The sequence below is a fragment of the Schistocerca serialis genome, chromosome 7 (genome assembly GCF_023864345.2).
Source record: "Schistocerca serialis cubense isolate TAMUIC-IGC-003099 chromosome 7, iqSchSeri2.2, whole genome shotgun sequence".
In the NCBI taxonomy this organism is placed as follows: Eukaryota; Metazoa; Arthropoda; class Insecta; order Orthoptera; family Acrididae; genus Schistocerca; species Schistocerca serialis.
Window position 1 is genome coordinate 404,024,983 of NC_064644.1, and position 27,715 is coordinate 404,052,697.

The window sequence follows — 27,715 nt, forward strand, 5'->3', positions numbered from 1 at the left end:
CGACTTGTTACTGATGATAACGATCTGTGACAGTCTCACACAACACCTGCTGGTCCTTCCGCTCCTTTCCCCTGAGGGCTCACCTTGGTGAATGGCGCTCAAATGAGCTAGTCCACAGAGAGCGTTCGAAATTGGTGGGAATGCAGCATTCCGCCCTCACCAATGTGTACCAGTCTGTGGGTATGTGAGGTGGTTTTGAGGGTGTTGTCCTACAGCGACTGCCTTCAGCCTCTGACATACATTCACCCTACAAGTTTCTCTCCGACACACTATGGCGACAAACTTTAAGGTTATAAAACAAATACCTTGTACACCAAAGATAACATCGATTCCTTGTAAAACACCCAGGAATGCGCCATTGTTGCAAGCCCTACAGAAAAATACCACTCAACAAACACCCTACTTTCGAGGCAGTCATCCTACAGCTGTCTCCGCATTACACAGCCTTCGGACGCTCCCGCCATACGTTTATTAACCTATCACACAGCTCTTGCACATGTATACTATGTGTAATATCGGCAACACATCTTAAATTAATCGAAAATTTCCACTATTTTGGTGTGAAAACTATCGAGCAACGCAGAATATACTTGCTATATCGGAACTTTCGTCTCAGTAAATGTGAGAAATGTTTTGGGTCAAGCTTTAAGCTCCAAAACGTCTATGTTATAAGCTGTTGTGTGATGGAAACTTCCAATGGAACTGTCTTATCTAACAACAACCTACCTCTTACAAGCGCCCAGCTATTAAATACACAATTACATAGATAATAAAGCAGTCATTGCTCCACAATGACAGATAAAACCGATTTCTTTTAGTCTGATGGACAGACTGGTATAATTTGATAATTTGAGAGCGATCCTCACAATCAAAATTAGTGTCTGTGGAAGTCGTGTACAAAAATTGTCACGCATTACAGCTGCATTAAATATCAGTATAGAGCAGTGTCTTTCACACACGTCAGAAAAAGCACCGTAATTTTTACTTTCGACAGCAAGCTACGAAGCACATTTTTCTCTCTCCTCGTTATTTTGTAACATCCGATGAAGTAAAACTATGAACTATACTATCAGCACTCTCCCCTCTCTTTCGAAAAGCTGCCCCTACATTGAACCTACTGGCTAACTATCGTGAGCAAAACTCTAGACGGTCTCTCTCTCTCTCTCTCTCTCTCTCTCTCTCTCTCTCTCTCTCTCTCTCTCTCTCTCTCGGTGCATCTAGTAACTCTAGTAACTGTTCCTCTGCACTTTTCCCAACCCTCCCTGCACCTGTGTCTCTGACTTAATTCGGGACTAACCAAAAATAGACCGACACTATACCTGCTACATCTGACGTCTCGTGATGGAACAGAGCTAGCTGATTTCCACGTAGTCAGTACACTTCAGTACATTGTTTTCAGAAAGAGCATAACAGTTGCTCCAAACTTGCGCAGCTGACCAGCGCTAGTGATATAGACTGGTATTCTCGATACAATGCCATAACTGCAATTCTGGGAGGATTGTTCCGTATGAGTCTTCCTCACAACTCCCATCCGTGTACACATGATTTCTTTGTGTTGCTCAGTTTGTGACACACTCCCTCCGACATTGAGTGGACATAATTATCAAGAGAACTGGTGCGTCCTTCAGATGGATGGCCAATAGGAAACGTAATACAGTATATCAGGATTTTGTTCAGACTTTTACAGCTATAACCGACTACTGAGATCATAAGACTTATTGATAGCATTGAGCATCGTATGCGAATTTGAAATCATAATAATAACATGAGTCCTGAACAACTGTTTAAAGTGTGACATCCGAGGAGTTCATGACGCGAAGGGCATAGGTCCCGAGTTAAGTTTTGGTCCGGCACACAGTTTTAATCTGCCAGGAAGTTTCATATCAGCGCACACTCCGCTGCAGAGTGAAAACCTCTTTCTGGACGAGTCGATATATTGAGACAAATTTATCGGCTCATTGGTCACGACTTGCTTCGTGGTGTTGCGTAGTGCAGCCAGCTGTCTTGGCCACGAGGGTAATGAATGGAGTTTTCCTGATTAAGACGCAGAGGTCCCACAAACCTGTCAGGCGGGGTGCGAGGGACCTGTTGACTTACGAACATGTTTCCACAATTTCTGTATTCTCTGAAATTCAGCCATGACAATTACAGACTGTATCGATTTCGAAAGTGCTCTGTCCATAAACCGAGTCTTTAGTTTCACAATTCCAGTGATGCTAACTCAGTAAGGTGGGTTTGTGAGGCACTGCAAAATCTTTATACACATTTTCATGACAGTTGTTGTGTGTGGAAGAGACCTGTGTTCCATTCATGGAGTTCGTGCAGCTAAGTTTGTTATTTCGTATGTCGAATACCGCCGTTAGGCATTTCTCTATTTCCTCATAAAATGAGATGTTTCATGCGTTTTCCGTTGCTGACAGTCATTTTATAGGACTGATGACAACATAACATAATTTCTGAACTGTAATTGGACATGAACAGTGGGCGCTACACACTTTCAGAAAGCTATATAGTGCATGTATCGCAAAGAATCTATGTTGTTGGTGTAGATGGTAACAGTTTTATCATATTAAGATTACTCACAATAGCGAGTGGGATACAAAACTCGCAGGGTGAGTATGTCTGGTGTAGGAAATATATTTGCTGTATTGGAGTGTGCCGGCCAGGGTGGCCGAGCGGTTCTAGGCGCTACAGTCTGGAACCGCGCTACCGCTACGGTCGCAGGTTCGAATCCTGCCTCGGGCATGGATGTGTCTGCTGTCCTTAGGTTAGTTAGGTTTCAGTAGTTCTAAGTTCTAGGGGACTGATGACCTCAGACGTTAAGTCCCATAGTGCTCAGAGCCATTTGTATTGGAGTGTTAACAATGTTGCACTCCATGTGACTAAAATATCGGAAAACCACAAGGCTTTAACGTTATAGCATGTTTAAGTTAATATCTGCGTAGCCTTAAGACGATGTGTTTATGTTGTACGATCATTTCTCTCTTTCCAGAACCTTCGTGGTGTGGACTCCAAACACCAGAACAGTACTCCAGAATTGATACCAAAAGTGATTTACGTAAAATGTTTCAAACTCCTTCTGCTTGGAGCCCCATCGTGCATAAAAAGTACGTTTATTCTTCTTCTTCTTCTTCTTCTTCTTCTTCTTCTTCTTCTTAACCACAACACTCTCAAATGTTTCAGGCTCATATCTAAGAGTCATCTGAGAATAGGATATATTGCAATCAGTACTTGGAAGTAACATGGGCAAAAGAAATTATATGCGGTTGAAATATAAGCAAACTTATGTGTTACATACTGTGTACATGTACAAAAATGAAACGAAGCCATAAGTCTTCGTCAGTAGTAAAATGATCAATGGAATAGCCATAATGTTTAGTAAACAGTAAAATAATCCAAGTAAAATCAAAGGCAGATGTGCATCATACACTTGAAGAGACAAGTAACAGGACAGAAGGGAGAAGTCAGCAAGCAACTTACGCCCTTGTGGCATTCATATAATAAACGGTGCCAACCACAAAACACACCTGAGATGTTAATAAAATTGTATTAAAGCAACATTACAGAAATAGTAGCATAACAAAAATTATAAAAAAGTAAGTGAACCTATGTAAATAGTGAACAAAACTACAACGCACTTTAAAGGAGAATAATGGCAGATTGCGGCTTTGAAAAAAATAACATATCGAAACAGCGCGGAAAACCCGATACAGCTACTATGTCAATTTAATAACAGGCCGAAAGCTATCGAACAAGTTTTTCTTTCGACGCTATAATTGATCATTAAGAATAAAATCTCTATAAATGAAACTGTGCTAAAAATTTGAAATTTCTCCAGCAAATCCAAAGAGAAGGATTATAGATTGGACTTACCAGTAGAGTTTCAAAATTTTAAGCGCAAGTTCAATTACAGGGAATTTATTCTTAATGACCTATTACAGCCTACAGAAAGAAACATTTTCAATTGTTTTCGGCCTGTCCCTTAATTTTGGTTCACCATCTGCATAGGTCACTAGATTTTGTATATTTTTTGTTACGTTACTGTTTCTGTAACGTAATTTTAATGCAATTCTATTAACATTTCAGTTGTGTTTTTTAGTCGACGCCGTTTCTTATGTGAGCGCCACGTGGGTTTAATACTAGCTTCTCGCTTCTGTCCTATTAGTTTTCTGTTTGTGTGTATGATGCACGTCTGCCTTAGATTTTACACTGATAATTTTACTCTTGACTGGGCATTATGATTATGTCATAGCTCTTATATGGACAATTTTACTGCTTTTCTTCTAGTTTCGTTTCTCTTTTCACACAATATGTAACACATAAGTTTATTTCATATTTTCACTCTATCTAATCTTTGTTGTCTCTTTTGCACTAATGACTTCCATGTACTGGTTGTAATATATCGTATTTTAGGTGTTATTACTTCTTCTGAGGAAAATAGGTATATCTATCGAAATCTCTGGGGTGCAACTGGTTGGCTGTATGATTCCCATTGTCATATAAATAATACACTTTGAGGAAGATATGACAACTTATGCACGTTTCAGATTTCGTTCGGTTTGAATAACCAGTTTTTGAAGAATATGTATCAACTTTAATATCGTCAATCATGGGAAATAAGCTCACGACCGGGACCCCTTAAGCCACAATGCCCCGTATCGTGATATACGGAAGTACGTGTTGCTTGAGATCTATTTTTCCTGCCTTCACCTCACTGTCCGCACTGTAATAACTGTTTTACGAGCACTGAACAAATTGCATCTTTAACACTGAACCGTATTGTGGAAGTGCTAGTACTACACTGAACCGTCAAAGATAGTGGTATAGGCATGCCGTATTCCAAAGAGATATGTAAGCAGGCAGAATACGGCGCTGCGGTCGCCAACGCCTACGTACGGCAACAAGTGTATGGCGCAGTTGTTACCTCGGTTACTGCGGCTACAATGGCAGGTTATCAAGATACAAGAGAGTTTGTAAGTGGTGTTACAGTCGGCATACGAACGATGGAACACAGCATCTCCGAGGTAGCGATGAAGTGAGGATTTTCCCATACGACCATTTCACAAACGTACCGTGAATATCAGGAATCCGATAAAACAGCAAATGTCCGACATCGCTGCGGCTGGAAAAAGATCCTGCTAGAGCGCGACCAATGACGACTGAAGAGAATCGTTCAACGGGATGGAAGGACAGCTCTTCCGCAGATTGCTGCAGATTTGTATGCTTGGCCATCAACAAGTGTCAGTGTGAGAACCAGTCAACGAAACATCATCGATATTGCATTTAGGAGCCAAAGGCCCTCTCCTGTACCCTTGATGACTGCACGACACAAAGCTTTACATCTCGTCTGAGCCCGTCAACACCGACATTGGACTGTTGATGACTGGAAACTTGTTGCCTGGTCGAACGAGTCTCGTTTCAGTTTCTATCGAGCGGATGGACGCGTATGGGAATGGAGACAACCTCATAAATCCTTGGAGCTTGCATGTTGGCAGGGAACTGTTCAAGCTGGCAGAGGCTTTGTAATGGTATGGAGCGTGTGCAGTTGGAGAGATATGGGACACCTGATCCATCTAGATACGACTCTGACAGGTGACACGTTAGTAAGCATCCTGTCTGTTCATCTGCATCCATTCATGTCCGTTGTGCCTTCCGACGGACTTGGGCAATTCCAGCAGGACAATGCGACACCCCACATGTCCAGATTTGCTAAATAGTGGCTCCAGGAACACTCTTCTGAGTTTAACCACTTGCCCTGGCCACCGAACTCCCCAAATATGAACATTATTACGCATACATTACATGCCTTGCAACGTGCTCCTCAGAAGAGATCTCCACCCCCTCGTACTCCTACGGATTTATAGACAGCCCTGTAGGATTCGTAGTGTCAGTTCCCTCCAGTACTACTTTAGACATTAGTCGAGTTCATGCCACGTCGTGTTGCGGCACATCTGCGTCCTCGCGGGGCACTACACGATATTAGGCAGGTGTACCAGTTTCTTTGGTTGATCAGTGTATTTTGGTGTGTTTTATTTCAAACGGTAGATTGTACATTAGGGCTAATCTAAAGTCTAATCCCACATAGGAAACATTCACCTTCATTATTTCGCCATTGGATCTATTGAAATCTTCACCGTGGTCCTTTGCTTGTACAATTCTGAAACACGTTTTCTAATCATTTCTTTTGACGTAAACCTGTTTCAGTTACAAGTCATACTGAAGCCTTGACACGTCCCCAACTTGTAGTGCTATTCTGTGGTGCAACCCCTTATTGGTCCCCGTTGCTTTAGACCTTCCATATCCGAAGGCGGACGAAAATTTCCGAGTAGATTCCCTCACTAGTTGCTACATCGCGATGCTTAAGAGCGTACGTAACAGTTCACAACAACATCTTCCCTCAATAGCGGTGTTTACCGCCGGTGAGCTGAGCGCTGTAACCGCAAAAGTTGCTTTTAGACGTTCAAAGGGCACCGAAACAAATTAAAACCTTAACACGGGATTGGTTCAAATGGCTCTGAGCACTATGGGACTCAACTGCTGAGGTCATTAGTCCCCTAGAACTTAGAACTAGTTAAACCTAACTAACCTAAGGACATCACAAACATCCATGCCCGAGGCAGGATTCGAACCTACGACCGTAGCGGTCTTGAGGTTCCAGACTGAAGCGCCTTTAACCGCACGGCCACTTCGGCCGGCTAACACGGGATTAATGACTCTTACTCATAAGCTTATAAATTACTCTTACACTTCACGATTGTTTAATCATTTTCTTACAGAAAGACAACGGCGAGTGAGACCTCTTTTTAAATTTACATTTCAGAGATCTCTTACACATTGCCAACTAATAAACAAATCGTTACCAATTTTAGAAGATGTACGCGGTTTGCTGTAAAAGGCGGATTTGAAAGTTGACTTACATTAGCGTGAAATTCTTCCATTACACCAAGACAATGCGGCTGTTGCCATTCGATGGCAGGAGTACATGAACTGTGGTTCAGAGGTGTTCCTTATCCATTCTTTTCTCTGTGACAGAAAAGGAGTATTGCTTGTGGAATTTCTACCTCATAATGAGACAATCAATGCAGCAGCTTTCTGTAAGACATTGCACAATCTGCACAGTTCAATTCAGAACAAAGGACGTGGCAAGTTGAGCAAGGGCATCGTTTTGCTGCAAGACAATGCCGGTCCGCATGTGGCGAATCAGACCAAAGATTTGATCACATCTTATCGATGGGAAACTCTAAATCATCCTCCGTATGGCTCCGATCTTGCACCCAGTGACTACCATCTGTTCCTGCACTTGAGGAAACACCTGGGCGGTCACAGTCTTCAAGACGAAGACGAAGTCAAAACAGTGGTGATGCAGTGATTAACAAGTCAGGCAGCAAACTTCTATGAGGAGGGTATTCAAAAACTGGTACAACGTTATGACAAGTGCCTCAATATTGACGGAAATTATGTAGAGAAGTAGATTAAGGTACAGGCTTTCATGTAAAAATAAAATTATTGAGATGTCTTAGCACGTCATTTTTTAATTTCAAAACGGTACTTACATAAAAAATACGCCTCGTACAATGAAGACTATATAAGCATTATATTCATTACTTATAACGGAATCACATATCAATCAACAAAAGCATTTTCAGAAATAAAGTTCAAAAGTCTAAGAGTAAATAGCTTTCTTCAAATAGTAAGTATTTTTTCTTAATTCGCTTAATATTTTTCAAATCAATAAGTATCTTGTAATACACACTAAATAAGCCTAATGTCCTTCCTCAGCGTTAAGCTAAATCGTTACCAAATTATACCGAAATGGGTTCAGCGGTTAGAAGTAAGAAACCAGACGTAACGCATCTCAGTGTTTATGATTTCATATACCCTGAACTGTGTTTCTTACGAAGATATAATTTTGCAGCTACATTCAGTGGAATATGCGAATGCTGTCTGCAAAATGTGTCCCTCGTACAGTTAGTAGTAAAGAAGTAATAAATTAAACCGTCGTATCTGAGGCCCAAATGAACAACGAAAATGTGGTAAGAGATAAACTTTCTCTTTCATCGTTATGTGCGGGGCGTCACCGAGAAACAATTTCGTAAAGGTTTGAAATTACAGTATGTGCAAAATTTGTTCCAAGTCACAAAGTGCTCTCGTTCTGAAAAACTGGATGAGTCAAATCTGACCTACACTTGCTTCTCACCCCCATCCTTACCCTTTGATGGATAGGTGATTCCTATACCCCCCCCAGGAATTCTTTCCAGACACTAAATGACATGTGTACTAAATTTGGGTGAAATAGACCCAGTGGTTAAGGCGGAGATGTGGAAAATATGTGCGTTACATAGATACATACATCATGACAACATGTACGAATATCCTCTTTTCGTGATCCGATTTTGATGAATTATAGCTTATGCCGTGTTCATAGCTACACTGAAATTATCTGTGAGGAACCTATAAAAAATCTGCCAAGCCGTTTCGGACATAAACACTTTCAGACAGCAAACAGCTAAGAAAGTTTCAGTTAAAATTTAAACCACGATATATTTTTCCCGTTGTCAGATTTTGTTGAACTAAAACCAGACAATGCCTGAGACTAAGCTCAAGTTACCTGCGAATACCCCATGAAAATTCGACTAGTAATTTTGGAGATCATCGCGTTCAAAGACAGACAGACACTATGGTTTTATAGATTTATTATTATTATAGATACGGATAATCATCTACATCTGTAAGGAATAATTACTTGCCATAATTATCAGACTAAAATTTCATTGGGCCATTTGCTTAGAAATGAACTCGAACAGTTTCTCGATTCGCGTGGTGGGTACTGAGAGACTGAATAACGAAGCTAGAATAAAATACAGAATGTCGAGACACAAGAACAGCGTCTTCTACAGTACGCTAGAGAAGTACAGTCAGAGTGTGCTGAGCGAGCTGCAGCCTTCATTATGCCAGCAGCCAGGCTCGAATAAACAAACACAGAGCTATAAACAGGAGGAGGGCTCTCGATCAAAATAGCGCCGTTTGCTACAACGCAGGCGCTACCGAGATTATCTCATCTTCAAGGTAATGGCCAGTAGGAACTCTGTCACTCACATAACGTGTGTGAGTCTGTAAGAGGAGTGGTGTCAGTGTGTGTGTGTGTGTGTGTGTGTGTGTGTGTGTGTGTGTGTGTGTGTTCCCACGCACGGGTTCCCGGGTTCGATTCCCGGCGGGGTCAGGGATTTTCTCTGCCTCGTAATGGCTGGGTGTTGTGTGCTGTCCTTAGGTTAGTTAGGTTTAAGTAGTTCTAAGTTCTAGGGGACTGATGACCATAGATGTTAAGTCCCATAGTGCTCAGAGCCATTTGTGTGTGTGTGTGTGTGTGCCTTGATGTAACAAGCTACTCGTAATAGGTACACTAAAAAAAAATCTTGAACGACTACAGACAGGACGTTCATATTGACGGGACATGTAAATCAGTATGTTCTGCAGAAATGATTAGCATTTCAGGCACATCGGTTCAGCATGTGTCCTGTTGCCTAGTAGCCACAGGGTCCGCCACGGGCCCTGATAACTTGTTCCATGCGTGATGACATCGACGCCTATAATGGGCGAATGGCGTCCTGTAGTATAGCCATCCATGCTGCATTCACCTGGTTCCGAAGTTCTTTCGTGGTAGTTGGCATTGGGTCACAATGCTGCACCCGTCTTTTCAGTATATGCCACACGTTTTCGATTGGCAAGAAGTCTGGCGATCTGGCGGGCCAGGGCAAAAGATTGACATACTGGGACACCAGGAATGCACGTGTTCGCGCAACATATGGTTGTGCATTGTCTTGCTGAAAAATGGCTTCTGGGATGGTGTGCAGACAGGATACGGCTAATGGTCGCAGGATGTCATTCACACTGGTAACAGTGCCCTGGACATACACTGTGATTTGTTGTTGTACCCAGTAGCACCAAACACCACAAGGCCTTCAGTTGTCGCTATATGTCTTGTGCACTTGCAAGAACTGTGATGCCGCTTCCCCTGTCTGCGGTAAACCGAAATGCGCCCATCATTTTCAAACAAACAGAACCTGGATTCATCCGAAAATATTGATGCCACTCCTGTCCCCAGAGACGTCGTTGCATACGCCATTGCTGTCTAGCATGTTTCTGCAAATTCTTCAGAGGTAGGCTAAGTGGACGACGCCCATATAACCCATGCCGTAATGATAGTATACGATGTGTTACACTGTTCCATTATTGCACCAGAGTCGAGGAGGACGCAGATCTATCCTGCAATGTTCTCGGAGGATGGTCTCGGTGGTGCGACCTGACCCATCTCGTCGTGTCCTATGGCCTTCGGTGAACCATCCTGCACACACCCGTCGCACTGCCGGAACAATCCGTCCCACACGAGCAGCAAATCCGCTCATGGATGCATCACATTCTATCATGCCAATAAGGCATAAGGACTCTTTCAAACTCACTGACTCGATGGTACGTTTCGCGCGTACGTCCGCGATGCATCCTGCTCGTCTGCTCAAGTCACACTGATCCATTACCTTTGGTTTATAGCGACAATGTCCGCCCCGATAGCTGAGTGGTCAGCGTGACGGATTGCCGTTTTACGGACACGGGTTCGATTCCCGGCTGGGTCGGATATATTCTCCGCCCAGGGGCTGGGTGTTGTGCGGTCTTCATCATCATTTCATCCACATCCGGCGCGCAGGTCGCTCAGTGTGGCGTCGAATGTAATAAGACCTGCACCAAGGCGGCCGGACCTGCCCCGCAAGGGGCCTCCCGGCCAATGACGCCAAACGCACCTTTCATTTTCATAGCGAGAATGAGAGCCGCAGGCACATTTTATCGGTAGAAAATGTTGCACCGCGATATCCATGATGACCTTTAACCAGCGGGCCGAGATGGTTCAAAAGCTAAGGATTTCTGCAGAACATACTAATATACATGTCCTGTGAATATGAGCGCCTTATCTCTAGTCGTTCAAGACGTTTTGTTCTTTCTCAACATGAATGTACATAAGTCCGCCTCGATTACTGCATGGTCAACGCGTCAGATTGCTAAGCAAGGGGGCACGGTTTGATTCCATGCTGGGTTGGTGATTTTCTGCGATCTGGGACTGAGTATTATTTTGTCCTTACGGCCATATCGCCATAACTGAGAATACTCTTGTAAGATAGCTGACATTCTGAATAGAAAATAAGTACTTAATGTTTTTGAGTGCATATGCACATCATTAAGACACAAATTTGTTTCCATCTCACGCTCTCCACATTCTGCATACCTCTTTATATATGAACATGGTATCTGTTCTTTCGGACATGCCCGAAAGAACAGGTACCATCTTCATATTGATAGTGACCGGGCCAAATATCTCACGAAATAAGCATCAAACGAAAAAACTACAAAGAACTAAACTCGTCTAGCTTGAAGGGGGAAACCATATGGCGCTGCCATAGGTCAAACGGATATCAACTGCGTTTTTTTAAAAATAGAAACCCCCGTTATTTATTATATATTAGTGTAGTACGTAAAGAAATATGAATGTTTTAGTTGGACCAATTTTTCTCTCTTTAGGACAGATGGCGCTGTGATAGTCACAAACGTATAAGTACGTGGTATTACGTAACATTCCGTCAGTGCGGACGTTATTTGCTTCGTGATGCATTACCCTTGTTAAAATGGACCTTTTACCAATTGCGGAAAAGGTCGATATCGTGTTGATGTATGGCTGTTGTGATCAAAATACCAAACGGGCGGGTGCTATGTCTACTGTTTGGTATCCTGGACGACATCATCCAAGTGTCCGGACGGTTCGCCTGATAGTCGCGTTATTTAAGGAAACAAGAAGTGTTCAGCCACATGTGAAACGTCAACCACGACCTGCAACAAATGATGATGCCCACTTAGGTGTCTTAGCTGCTGTCGCGGCTAATCTGCACATCAGTAGCAGACAAATTGCGCGAGAATCGGGAATCTCAAAAACGTCGGTGTTGAGAATGCTACATCAACATCGAACGCACTTGTACTATATTTCTATGCAACAGGAATTGCATGGCGACGACTTTGAACGTCGTGTACAGTTCCGCCACTGGGCACAAGAGAAATTACGGGACGAAGACAGATTTTTTGCACGCGTTCTATTTAGCGACGAAGCGTCATTCACCAACAGCGGTAAAGTAAACCGGCATAATATGCACTATTGGGTAACGGAAAATCCACGATGGCTGCGACAAGTGGAACATCAACGACCTTGGCCGATTAATATATGGTGCGGCATTATCGGACGAAGAATAATTGGCCCCTATTTTATCGATGACAATCTAAATGGGGCAATGTATGGTGATTTCCTACGTAATGTTCTAGCGATGTTACTAAAAGATGTTTCACTGCTTGACAGATGGCGATGCACTTCCAATATGATGTAAGTCCGGCATATAGCTCCCGTGTCGTTGAAGCGGTATTGAATAACATATTTCATGACAGGTGGATTGGCACGCACGTTCACCAGATCTGACGCCCCCGGATTTCTTTCTGTGGAGAAAGTTGAAGGATATTTGCTATCGTGATCCACCGACAACGCCTGACAACATGCGTCAGCGCATTGTCAATGCATGTGCGAACATTACGGAAGGCGAACTACTCGCTGTTGAGAGGAATGTCGTTACACGTATTGCCAAATGCATTGAGGTTGACGGACATAATTTTGAGCATTTATTGCATTAATGTGGTATTTACAGGTAATCACGTTGTAACAGCATGCGTTCTCAGAAATGATAAGTTCACAAGGGTACATGTACACATTGGAACAACCGAAATAAAATGTTCTTTTTTTTCCTTTATTTCGTTTCGATTCCCCCTAAAGGGGGCGGGCTGGCAGCGGCTTATTACGCTGCTCTGCAGCCTACAGAATTTGTTTTAAAAAGCTGAAGATAATAATAAATAATAACAGTTGGCGATAAAATCGGTGACTTAAAGGTAAAATGGCAGAAAATTCTGGAGCTTAAGACATAAAACACGGGGTTGATGATGCTAATAAAATACACAGGAAGCAGAAAAATAATAGACAGACAATTAAAAAACACGGCGACAGTCTGGGTTCTGTTCGCAAAAGATATAAAATGCACACCCAGCGACAGCATGATAAAATGTTCAAACGCACCTACGATTTGTATTTTAATTAAAAAAAAAAAGCCTTCCCGTTACCAACTGTTCGTCTAATATTGTGAGCCGTATGTTTGGGACTATTACAGCACCATCCATCACAAAGCGAAAATAGTGGTCCATATAAAACATTCATATTTCTTTACGTACTACACGAATATGTAATAAAAAAGGGGGTTCCTATTAAAAAAAAAACAGTTGATATCGGTTTGACCTATGGCAGCGCCATCTAGCGGGCCAACCATAGCGCCATCTGGTTTCTCCCTTGAAGCTAGAGAAGTTTCGTTCTTTGTAGTTTTTTCGTTTGACGCTTATTTCGTGAGATATTTGGCCCGGTCACGATCAATGGACCACCCGGTATAGTTAAGACTTCCCGGCCATTTGACCATCTTCTTTTGTGCGGATGCACAAATAGTGCCCGAACTCTTATGGGAATCGCAAAAAGCCGCGAGTAATGAGTATAATGGATAGGGGCATTAATAATATAGTGCGGGACAGTAAGTTGGGAATGTGGGTCTCACGGGAGGCGTGCCAGAGATAAGTCCCTGCACTCGCATTACCCTCTGTGTCCTCAGTGGCTCAGAAGGATTTTCGCCCTCTGTAATAAAAAAAACTGAGTAAAGGAATCAACGATCAACTTGAACGGATGTCTTGTGACATCCGCCCAGACCAAACGCAACGAAAAAATAAAAAAGAAGAAAAGGATAGAGATGTAAGCAGTAGATCACGAGTTCGAGCCCCGGTGGGGGCAAACATTTTTAACTGCCCCCGTTGACTTATATCGACGCCTGTATGCAGCTAGGAGTATTCATTTCATTGTAATTTCACTCTTTATTTGTGACTGACTCATATAATTCTGCAAAAGATCAAAGGACAAATAATAATAGAAATAACTAGTGTCGCCTGTAGAAGGAATTCGCCGAACTAAACTAAAGAAACTTAACCTTTTATATAACTAATAGATATTTATTCGTATTCAGAGTCTTAGTAGTTACCTGTCATAAAAATATAGCTGCACATGACATGGTGTTCGAATACACTTATAACTCACTGGACTTGATCTGCATGTTGGTTGTAATTAAACTTCCACTGCTTCAGAGGGGGTCCATTCAAAACGAGTGATCATAAGACAGTGAAACTTTCTGGAAACAGTTGTAAGTACATGTGGAAGAGAACTAACGAATAAACCATTGGAAGAAAAACGTTTTAATTTCCTCTTGAGAGGGTTCAGATCTGGCGATGTTGGTTACAGACTAACTGAGTGACCTCACGAGCAACGCGAGGCGGAGCTCCATCGTGCATCAAAGTAGTTGAGCCCAGTGCACCTCACCCAGAGCGGGGATCGCATGCTGGCTAAGCACATCGTGCTAAAGTGTGCCTTTCACGCTGCGTGTATTTGGTCCTTGGGATACGAGTACCGCAAAGGAAAAAGGAAGGATCGTGAAGTGTGCCACGAAGCAACACCACACAGTGACGTGTTCATTGTGCGTTCGTTGGCGGTGACGATCCTCTGACGCGGCGACTGTGAGCATTCATTGCCCCAGTGAGCGTTAAGTGCGCTCAACACCCCACAAAATAATCCAAGACTACATGTCGTCAACTTCAACCCTTGCAATCAACGTTAAGTCCCGGATTTTAGTGCAGCAGCACAACGGTGCTGGGCGGTGCTGCGCGCAGGGCAGCTTCCGTACTGCTGCTTCGCCGCGCGGGATTAGCCGAGCGGTCTCGGGCGCTGCAGTCATGGCCTGTGCGGCTGGTCCCGGCGGAGGTTCGAGTCCTCCCTCGGGCATGGGTGTGTGTGTTTGTCCTTAGGATAATTTAGGTTAAGTAGTGTGTAAGCTCAGGGACTGATGACCTTAGCAGTTAAGTCCCATAAGATTTCACACACATTTTTTTTGAACCGTTGCTTCGCGTCTGGATATAGTGGGGCCAGGCAGTGGCGCGGCAGCACACGTACTCGCTTCACTGCGTAAACGGCAAACGCGCAAGCCGGCAGATCTACCCTCTTTCTCAAACGATTTTGAAGAAACTACTTGGTGGAAAAAATCCGGTGTCACGCATCTCGTAGCTTTACTCGTCAGATTCGTTATGAACTGCTTCTCATTTCGCTAATGGTCATAGTTATTGTGACTTTCCTAAATTAAATAGGTACTGCAATTATTTCGAGAAGATTGCATTGAAAAATAGCGGTCGCTATGAATTAGCGTTTGGTGTGTTGTGAATTGGCAGGAGCCAATTCACGGAGTTTGGAGGAAGCCGAAAGGCACGCGTTTAAGCTCACGCAAACTGGCGTGAGGTCTGGAACAGGACAATGTAATTAATATAGCCAATAAGGTACGTTGCAGCTGGAATACTTAACTTTAATCCATAATTGGTGAACATCGCTCTTGACGGTACATGTTTTACAATCTCAATATTAACTGGTAATGGCGCCTTACTAGGTCGTAGCAAATGACGTAGCTGAAGGCTATGCTAACTATCGTCTCGGCAAATGAGAGCGTATTTGTCAGTGTAGCATCGCTAGCAAAGTCTGCTGTACAACTGGGGCGAGTGCTAGTAAGTCTCTCTAGACCTGCCGTGTGGCGTCGCTCGGTCTGCAATCACTGACAGTGGCGACACGCGGGTCCGACATATACTAATGGACCGCGGCCGATTTAAAGGCTACCACCTAGCAAGTGTGGTGTCTGGCGGTGACACCACATGGTGCATGGTAGGTTATATGTTTCTGCGTATGAAATGTAGCTAACATACTGAACTATCCTTTAATCTTAGAAAGATACCGCTGTTTATCACAGCTTTCGAGAAAAATGATAGTGAACTCGCGCTACACTAGAAAAAAAAAGAAAAAAACAGAATTAAATATTTGTAGCCGTCCTCATACTTTATAATCGATTTGAGGTATCGAAACAAGATTTTGGCAAATGATAATCGGCAAAGAGGAGAATATATTGCCATTTGATTAGTCGACAAAACTTCCATATCCAACCGACATTGGAACAACTACAGAGTTTTCCAGTAAAATAACCTCATTTTTAATAGTCTCCGATAGCTGATGAAACGAGAATTGTTACAGGTTTCTAGAAAGAGATTTTGGAGACATAGCTCTGACACTCACAATAAGAATCTCAACCGTTGTAAGTATTGTGGAGTAAACTACCAAAATGTTGCCTCCAGCCACACCACATGTGAGTAAGTTTTTCTAAATACTGCAAATGATTTATATAACACACAGAAGTTTCCAACTGCAATCAGTGATGTTGAGAGAAAACACATTGGTCTAAGATGCCCAGAAAATTGAGGTATGATGTGTTTCATTCGATCGTACTATGAGCGCAGGCCGCTGTGGCCGAGCGAATCTAGACGCTTCAGCGCGGAACCGCGCTCGCATTCGGGAGGACGACGGTTCAATCCCACGTCCGGCCCTCCTGATTTAGGTTTTCCGTGGTTTCCCTAAATCGCTCCAGGCAAATTCCGGAATGGTTCCTTTGAAAGGGCACGGCTGACTTCCTTCCCCGTCCCTCCCTAATCTGATGAGACCGATGACCAAACCCCCCCCCCCCCCTCCCCGGAACCGTGCAACCGCGCAGCTGTTACGGTCGCAGGTTCGATTCCTGTCTCGGGCATGGATGTGTGTGATGTCCTTAGGTTAGTTAGGTTTAAGTAGATCAAACTTCTATGGGACTGATGACCTCAGATGTTAAGTCCCATAGTGTTTCGAGCCATTTGAACCATCTGATCCGTACTATGAGCAGTTGCAGATCTCCAGGAGATTTCATTATCAATGAAGGGAGTATATGGGAAGGAAAGGGAAGGCAGTAGATTTTATTCTTCTAATGAAATGATCGTATGGCATTGTTGGCCAGGAGGCTCCATTCGGGGGAGTTCCACGTTGATGTTCCACGTGTCGCAGCCATCCGCTGTATTGCAAGTCCTTTTTAGGTGACGCCACATCGGCGACTTGCGAGTCAATGATGATGAAGGACACAACACCCAGTCACCTGCCGGTAATCGGACCTGTGCCATCTGCGAGATAGTCGGTAACGCTACCGCTACGCTACAGAGGCGGACATTCTTCCAATGTATTTTTCTTGGTGCAAGAAGAGGTTCTCAGGATACTGACAAACTCTCCACAACTAAATACGTCAGTTGGATTGCTTTTTGTATTCATTAGAGATTTTGCATATGCATTATTGAGACGTTTTATCAAATATTGTGGTCAATGTGTTTTGGATCCATGGAATAAATATTTCAACAGACGATTTCCCACCACATTCTTCACAGTACTCTCACAAACCCACAAGGGTCAGTGAGTGTCGATGAGCGTTCTATGCAAGGCATTTATCAGACAGGAATAAAAAACTTTAACAGACCTTCAAACATAGCTCTCCAAATAACACAGTTTTGAAGACTTTTCTCAGATAATGAAACACTATTTTCGTGTGTTTCTCATTGACCGAGCTGGCGCAGTGGTTAGCACACTGGACTAGCATTCGGGAGGACGACGTTTCCATCCAGCGTCCAACCGTCCTGATTTAGGTTTTCCGTGATTTCCCTAAATCGCTCTTGGTAAATGCCGGGATAGTTCCTTTGAACCGGCAGCGGCCGACTTCCTTCCCCGTCCTTCCCTAATCCGATGAGACCGATGACCTCGCTGTTTGGTCTCTTCCCCCAAACAACCCAACCCAACCTATCCCATGTGTTTCTCCGCTGTGCTAATTCAACTTTATTATCGCCTCTCGCTTTATGACAATGAGAGAAGAAAGAAATTAATTAAATGTGCATTGTACCTATAGTCCGGTTTTCTGCTGCCACCTCATCACATAACTTATCCAAAATGTATGAGTTGTGATAACAGATGTTTCGGTGATCCCATAAAGAACGCCAAGTAAAAGCAGCTGCTATCAAAGCTTCCACTGATAGCAGTTTGTCAACAACACAAAAAAAACAAGCTGTAGCAACAACACTGACGCTGCAACTAGGACTGTTGATATTTTTAAAAATATCGATAGTCCGATGTATCAATGTTCGAAAAGTCGTTTTGTCCCTTGATACATCGAAAAATTATCGATATATGGTCAGAAATAACATCGACGTACCAGGCAAAAGAATATCGGCTACATATTGTAAATACACTGCCAGTTTTACAGCTGTATATTTCAGTATTGATTTAGAAATCAAATATTCTGTACATCAACAAGCTAGCAGCCTGCCTATCTCCCTTAGAGCAAGAACTGCAAGGAAAACGATGCACGTTCAAGATTGACGATAACCACTTTAAAAATGCAGGTAAGTGAAACAATAAAAGGTGTCCGATGGGTCCGTCATTCGGTTTCATCACATATCGGATTTTTCTGGAACACTTCATGTCGACTTCCCTGTTTTTCATTTCTGCAAACGCCAGCACCCAAACAGTAATAGTGAAGTTAAACGGTGCAGTTTCTGTTGGTAGCGCCGAGCGCCGATTGCGTCAGCATTTACCCTCACACGTCTCTGCCCACCACAAGGACCATTCCTGTCTTTTAGAGTTTTGCCCATGAGGATCAGCAACTGTTTTTGAAGAATGCCGATCTGAGGAAATAGCACACTAGTTGCGTTAAAATTTGTTATTTTAATGTAGGTACTTACACTTTCTAGCCATTGGCTAATACTGTGAAAACTTCCAAGTCAGTGTGGTATGAGACAGTGATTTTCTGCGCAGATGTTGAGTCATATTTAGGCAAAGATGTCTCTGATGTCACTGTAAAGGGTGAATAGCTTATGGAATTTACATGAACATATAAATTCTCGCTTACCTACCGAGCTGGTGCTATCACCAGTTTTCACAATGAATGTTTCAAGACTTCTAGCTAGTTTAGCATGCTGTTCCTGTTCTATTTTTCGTCTTTTCGTGCAGTGGGCACCATATTCCTGTCTTGGAGACACTATTGGTGAGAAAAATTCTTAAAATTATGAAATAATTGTAAAAATTCATACAGACGGTCCAGGTAGTATACCAATTTGTTTCCTTTCAAAGTATGCCGATACGTAGCTCCATACTTAGCAGACATATACAACCGGTCACTCGGCGGAAGATCCGTAGGCAAAAACTGGAAGGTTCTAGAGGTCACAGCAATACTCAAGAAATAAAATAGGAGTAATCCGATGAATTACAGACCCATATCAGTGTCGTCGATTTGCAGAAGGATTTTGGAACATGTACTGCGTTCGAACAGTACGAATTACAGCGGAGGAAACGATCGATTGATACACAGTCAGCAGTGACTCAAAAAATGTCGTTCTTGTGAAACACAAGTAGCTTGTTATTCGCACCAATTACTGACTGCTATCGACAGAGGATCTCAGAACAATTCCATATTTCTAGATTTCCAGGAGGTTTTCGACACCGTTCCTCACAAGCTACTTCTAATCAAATTGCATGGCTATGGAGTATCGTTTCAGTTGTGCAACTAGATTCGTCCTGTCAGGAAGGTCACAATACGTAGTAACCGACGGAAAATTATCGCGTGAAGCATAGGTGGTATCCGGCGTTCCTCAAGGAAGCGTTATAGGCACTCTGCTGTTTCTAATGTGTATAAACGAATAAACGATTTAGGTGCAATCTGAGCAGTCCTCGTAGATTGTTTACAGGTGTGGCTGTCAAAAATGGCAAAAAATGGCTCTGAGCACTATGGGACTTAACATCTATGGTCATCAGTCCCCTAGAACTTAGAACTGCTTAAACCTAGCTAACCTAAGGCATCACACAACACCCAGTCATCACGAGGCAGAGAAAATCCCTGACCCCGCCGTGAATCGAACCCGGGAACCCGGGCGCGGGAAGCGAGAGTGTGGCTGTCACTTACTGTGTAGTATAGTCATCAGGATATCGAAACTTATTTTCAAATTGGCTTATACTTAGACACGCTATCTGTACAGCATGAAAAAGTGGCCGTTGACTCTAAATAAGGAAAAGTGTGAGATCGTCCATATGAGTACTAAAAGTAATCCGTTAAATTTCGTTTTCATGATATATCACACAAATCTAAAAGTTTGAATCTGGAATGATCACATAATGTTGTGAGCATGGCAAACCAGAGGCTGCGTTTTATTTACAGAACGTTAGATGCAACAGGTGAGACCGCCTACACTACACTTATCCATCCTCTGGTAGAACACTGTTGTGCGGTATGGGATTATTGCCAGATAGGATTGATGGAGGATGTTGTAAAGCCCAAAGAAGGGTAGTTCGTTTAGTATTATGACGAAACAGGGGGGACCATGTCATGGGTATGATAAGCGAGTTGGGGTGTCAAAACAAGGGAGTCTTCCATCGTTCTGGAGAGACCTTTTCACGAAATTTCAATCACCAGCTGTCTCCTCTGAATGTAAAAATAAATTATTACTGTCAACCTACATAGGGAGAAATGATCATCATAATAAAACAAGAGAAATCAGAGTTCGTACGAAAAGATTTAAGTGTTCATTTCTCGTACGCACTATTAGAGTGTGGAACGATGGAGAAATAGTGTGAAAGTGTTTCGAAGAACCCTCTGCCAGGCACCTAAGTGTGAACTGCTGAGTAGCCATGTAAATGTAAATGTAATAAATAAACACAACTAATGGGAAGCAAATGTAGTAACTTTGTAGTCGACGTACAGGAATTACTGAAGGCAAGAAGGCAACCAAAGCTGCAATAGGTGGCACTGCAGAGTGGCTTGGGGGGCGGGGTTGGATTTTTACTGTTACATTACTATACTACGTACAGTGTGTTACAAAAAGGTACGGCTAAACTTTCAGGAAACATTCCTCACACACAAATAAAGAAAAGATGTTATGTGGACATGTGTCCGGAATCGCTTAATTTCCATGTTAGAGCTCATTTCAGTTTCGTCAGTATGTACTGTACTTCCTCGATTCATCGCCAGTTGGCCCAATTGAAGGAAGGTAATGTTGAATTCGGTGCTTGTGTTGATATGCGACTCATTGCTCTACAGTACTAGCATCAAGCACGTCAGTACGTAGCATCAACAGGTTAGTGTCCATCACGAACGTGGTTTTGCAGTCAGCGCAATGTTTACAAATGCGGAGTTCGCAGATGCCCATTTGATGTATGGATTAGCACGGGGCAATAGCCGTGGCGCGGTACGTTTGTATCGGGACAGATTTCCAGAACGAAGGTGTCCCGACAGGAAGACGTTCGAAGCAATTGATCGGCGTCTTAGGGAGCACGGAACATTCCAGCCTATGACTCGCTACTGGGGAAGACCTAGAACGACGAGGACACCTGCAATGGACGAGGCAATTCTTCGTGCAGTTGACGATAACCCTAATGTCAGCGTCAGAGAAGTTGCTGCTGTACAAGGTAACGTTGACCACGTCACTGTATGGAGAGTGCTACGGGAGAACCAGTTGTTTCCGTACCATGTACAGCGTGTGCAGGCACTATCAGCAGCTGATTGGCCTCCACGGGTACACTTCTGCGAATGGTTCATCCAACAATGCGTCAGTCCTCATTTCAGTGCAAATGTTCTCTTTACGGATGAGGCTTCATTCCAACGTGATCAAATTGTAAATTTTCACAATCAACATGTGTGGGCTGACGAGAATCCGCACGCAGTTGTGCAATCACGTCATCAACACAGATTTTCTGTGAACGTTTGGGCAGGCATTGTTGGTGATGTCTTTATTTTGCCCCATGTTCTTCCATCTACGCTCAATGGAGCACGTAATCATGATTTCATACGGGATACTCTACCTGTGCTGCTAGAACATGTGCCTTTACAAGTACGACACAACATGTGGTTCATGCACATTTCAGTCGAAGTGTTCGTACGCCTCTCAACAACAGATTCGGTGACCGATGGATTGGTAGAGGCGGACCAATTCCATGGTCTCCACGCTCTCCTGACCTCAACCCTCTTGACTTTCATTTATGGGGGCATTTGAAAGCTCTTGTCTACGCAACCCCGGTACCAAATGTAGAGACTCTTCGCGCTCGTATTGTGGACGGCTGTGATACAATACGCCATTCTCCAGGACTGCATCAGGGCATCAGGGATTCCATGCGACGGAGGGTGGATGCATGAATCCTCGCTAATGGAGGACATTTTGAACATTTCCTGTAACAAAGTGTTTGAAGTCACGCTGGTACGTTCAGTTTCTGTGTGTTTCCATTCCATGATTAATGTGATTTGAAGAGAAGTAATAAAATGAGCTCTAACATGAAAAGGAAGCATTTCCGGACACATTTCCCCATAACATATGTTCTTTGTTTGTGTGTGAGGAATGTTTCCTGAAAGTTTGGCCGTACCTTTTTGTAACAGCCTGTATAATGGTTTGGGAAGTTGCGTGTAAATATGGTTTTTAAATGAATTCATTGAAAACATTGCCAGTTTAAAAGAAGGGTAGGTATTAAAATATGTAAAACGGAAGTTAGCTTACCTTAAAGAAATATTTAGAGGTATAACTGTCTGCTTCTTCCTCGTTTTCTTTAGCGAGTAAGACTGATCTGCCGAAAGGTGTCCGTAGGTGACCTATCTATCTGTGACGGTAAAGTCATCCCACAAATTCAGTGTCGGTCCATTAAGTTTAATTGTCATTAGAAATTATAGAGTTTTCACGAAGAAACGATTTCATTCGGCAGTATTTATGCTACGAACAACGCTCGAACCTCGTTCACACGTGGCAGCTGACAGGGGCACTGAACGGACTTGTCACATGAAATTTTCCAGAACAGGTCAACCAGTTAAGGTTAGAGGGCCTGCCTTGTATTCTGTCCATTGTGACACAGCAACTCCACTGGTTTCTATAGGTCGGTATTACCGTACAGTCTATTTTTACCAGTAATTTTATTTTCTTCAGAAACTGAGAAACATTTCATCACTTCCCTTAATGGAAACGTTCTTTCACATTCATTTATTAAACCTTACTTATTTGTCCTCTTATCTTGTCAAACCTCTAGTTTCACCTACAGGATGAAGTTACAGTCTGTAATTTTCTTTGCAAATATTCAAATAAAGATCATCCTTAACCCTCATTTCTTTGTGAGTTTGTGTTGCGGATTAATGTTATTTTCTATTCCATTGTAAGAAACACAGTTTTTTCTTTGTTGTAGTAATTAGAGACAGAACGCATGATATAGGTAGTAATAAACCCAGCAGCAGAACAGAGATATTCGTACACCGTCTCGACACTTTTTATTTTACGAACTTCCAGCACACTGGAGTAGCCTGGGTCAGCAACTTCCGTTAATCAGTAGAACAAAAAACCAGTACAAGTTGCAATTTGGAGCGAACGTTTTTTCTTTCTCTAGGGTGGTACAAGCGCGATACATCTACACACTCAGAAGCCATTAGCGACTGCTAGTCAAACATCACTCACACGTCATCTTAATGGACAGCCAGCGATGTACTTTGCTGTCACTGAGTTCCAACAAGTAACAGTACTGCACTAAAATTACTCATTGTTTCTGTTGTCTTATCTACACTAATGCTCACAAATTAAGGATAATGCTGATACATGGTGAAACAACGCTCTGGTGGGCGGTTTGCGGGTTTAAATCACCTCAGTATATGACCATGCGGTGCATTTGACCTGCGGTCATCGCACGGTGGCGCTGGCACCTGTCCACATACGCAGAGGTGTGTTGTTGCATGTCGGAGTACGGTGCAGCGAGTAAGTGCCCAGACGTTTCCAGACGTGCTAATGATGACTGTGTGTTGAAAATGGCTCAAAGAACTCATATGGATGATGTTATGAGGGGTAGAATACTAGGGCGACTGGAGGCTGGTCAAATACAGCCCTCCGTGTGCCACAAAGTGTGATCTCAAGATTATGGCAAAGATTCCAGCAGACAGGAAACGTGTCCTGGTGCGACAGTACGTGACGTCCACAGTGTGCAACACCACAAGAAGACCGATATCTCACCATCAGTGCCCGCAGACGGCCACGGAGTACTGCAGGTAGCCTTGCTCGGGACCTTACTGCAGCCACTGGAACAGTTGTCTCCAGACACACAGTCTACAGACGACTGAACAGACATGGTTTATTCGATCAGAGACCTGCAAGATGCATTCCACTGACCCCAGGTCACAGGAGAGCCCGTAAGGCCTGGTGTCAAGAACACAGTACATGGTCATTGGAACAGTGGTCCCAGGTTATGTTCACGGACGAGTCCAGGTGTAGTCTGAACAGTGATTCTCGTCGGGTTTTCATTTGGCGTGAACCAGGAACCAGATACCAACCCCTTAAAGTCCTTGAAAGGGACCTGTATGGAGGTCGTGGTTTGATGGTGTCGGGTGGGACGGGTGTATCTGGAAGTCATTTGCTCCCCGCCTTTTCAGGGTGCAGTGGATCCCACCTTCCTGCTGACGGATGATAACGCACGGCCCCAATGTGGAGCAGTACCTTGAAACAGAAGATGTCAGGCGAATGGAGTGGCCTGCATGTTTTCCAGACCTAAACCCATCGAGCTCGTCTGGGATGCTCTCGGTCGACGAATCGCTACACGTCTTCAAACCCCTAAGAGACTTAAGGAGTTCCGACAGGCGATGGTGCAAGAATAGGAGGCTATACCCCAGCAGCTGCTCGACCACCTCATCCAGAATATGCCAACCCATTGTGCGGCCTGTGTACGTGTGCATGGTCATCATATCCCATGTACATGTCGGGGTATATGCGCAGGAAATAGTGGCATTTTGTAGCACACGTGTTTCGGGAGGGTTTTTTCAACTTATCACCAATACCGTGGACTTACAGATCTGTGCCGTCTGTGTTCCCTACGTGCCTACGCTATTAGCGCCAGTTTTGTGTAATGCCTCGTCATGTGGCACCACATTCTGCAATTATCCTTAATTTATGAGCATGGGTGTCTATGTGTTCCCATATCTAAGTAATTTGATATTTGTAGCTGTATAAATTCTGGATGGTCACAGACACTCCACTCTCATTTTGGGGCCACATAAACTGATCGTGACACCTGGACAGTTGCAGACAATTTTTCCTTCCGATTTTTAAAATATATATTTTAAAATAGTTTCCATGGATGGCGTCAATATTCTTTTTCTTATTCTTCTTTGCTATACCGTCTCTTGACCAAGGAGAACCACTACTTGTAGTCCTAATTGTTTTACACATTTGCTGAGAATGTTTAACGCAAGCACTGCACAACATCAATAGTCGGTCTTATTCATTAGTAATGTTAAAGATTAACCACGACCGTCTTTTCAGCCTGGATGCTGAAAACTTGTTTCCTCTTTTATGATGTAAGTTCACCTTCATCGTGGCTTAAAACCTTATCTTCAACTCATCATCTATCATTTTTCGCGATCACTTCATCACTTGTACGTATTTTATTTATTTTTCTCTGCCCATCTTGACTTACCGAATGTTCTCATATCACCGAATCTGCTGACGGATGCTAGTATTATTATTATTACCACTATCACTTTTAAGGAACTGGTTAATTAATCCAGATTTTTGTACGTTTCATTGCGTCCGGTTTCAGTGATCACTCCTCTGTTTCAATAGATGGACTGACAACGAACATTTACCATTTCTACTGCTGCTCAATGCGAAGTTGCCAAGCGTTTAATCTCAAACTCCGTTCTGTACAACATTACCAGAGAGAATTCAGTATTTCCAATCGATTGGTGCAGAAAGTTCAAAATATTAATTGATATTCATAGTTCAATGTATTATAAATCAAATAGTTGCCTAATGAAAAATTAGTCTTGAATTCGAAATATTTTAGTAGTTATGTTTTGCTGTTTTTCTTTTTATGATTAATCTTCCACCCCTTCCCCCCTCGATATTTTAATGGGAAAAATTCTCGGGATAAAATCACTGGTTGCGGGAGGAAATCCTAACCCCCTTCCGAATTTCGCACGCTGGATGGCGGTACGCATCAGCAATCACTGTCATGAGGAATCCTGAGTGGGGTAGTCACGTTACACAGCGTATATCTTTGCGTTATTGTATTTCTGGTCTACATTAAAATACAAAAAAAAGGTCTCCTAACAAACATTTCAATGGACAAATACCAATAAATGTTGTCCATTATTTGTACAAACTAAAACCTTACGAACAAAAAGCTTGGTTGGTGTAACTCAGATATCCCTCTCAGGTGTGCAAGAGTTATGACCTACCTCAGTAGCTAGTGTAATGAATATCAAACAAGCCGTCAGCTGTAAGTTCATCTCTAATTTATCTTATGACCTACTGGTTCCGGCGATATAATATGCCATCATCAGGATCTAAACAACAAATTTACAGCAATATTAAAAAAATGAATTAAATAAAATAGGGATACTGTCTGCAGTTACATGAAATCATATTTGACATTAATCAGTAATATTTGAGTAGGTCTGCAATATTAACATATGGAGCCACCATATACAAAGGTTCCAAAATACATGTTATGAACTCAACCATAGTACAAATTCAAGATATAGTCTCTCAAGTTATTAGTCACACCAGTAACATAGAACGATTGCCACTTTTGTCACGATTGTTTAGTAACTTGATGTGAGTACAGTTTACTATACACTACTATGGACCCCGATTTGATTCAGGTTTTTGTTATTTCTGTTGCCTAGCATATGACTAGATTTTTGTAAATACTAATGGCCATACAAGTAGGTTTCACTATATTGTAATTGACAGTGGTGTCATCTGCTGACTTCCTTTTTATACGTACAATTTCGCTCATTATGTTCCATTAAATGACAGAAAACCACTATGTGGATCTCACTCTTGATATACACATGTTTTTGGCGCGCAGTGCATTTGTTTTTTCCATTTTTTGATACAGATTTTGCTCTTTTTTACTGTAGTAATGTACCCACTTCGATTCTTTTACTTCTTCTCGATACAGATGTAGGTAAGTCGTCTTTTTTTAATATCTAGTCGAGAGAAACTAGAAGTGCATACTTACTATCATATGACTACTAGTTTTTAGTCCTGGACTGGCCTCTTCTACGACTTGAACACCATTGCTGTTTTGACCTAAATAGTGACCGGTAGTTTATTATTTTATTTAGTGTATATCAATTTAAACCATCATAACCTCTTGTTGTTTCCATGACGTTTGACTAATTATTCCTGATTATATGATTGTTAGCTACCACATTACGTTTGGGTATCTGTTTATGTGGCCTCAGTTGCAAAATTCAGGGCGTTCATAGCACTGCAGAGGTGGCTATGTTTATTAGAATCCAAATAATTTGCTAGTTTATCAGGTATGAGGTCTATGATCGGGCATTGTTGTGTGCTCTGAGTGGGCCAGTTTTAGTGTTTCAGTGTAGAAGTTATAGTCTTAATTGGCCAGTTGCTTACTTGATTTTGGAATGCGTGTGTGCATTAATGGTTCTTCTGTTGCACAACCCGTTTGATGCAAAGCCTTTCTTCAAATGTAGGGTAGTTGGCACTTTAAATCTGTGTCCTTACTTGTACAGCATAAAAACACTATGTTAATCATCATTCTTATTAAAAGCCCTCTATTTACTTTTGTGTGTAACATACCTTATACCTGTTGCATCCTATGAACTTGACAGCATATCGCTATGAGGATTATCACTAATAATAA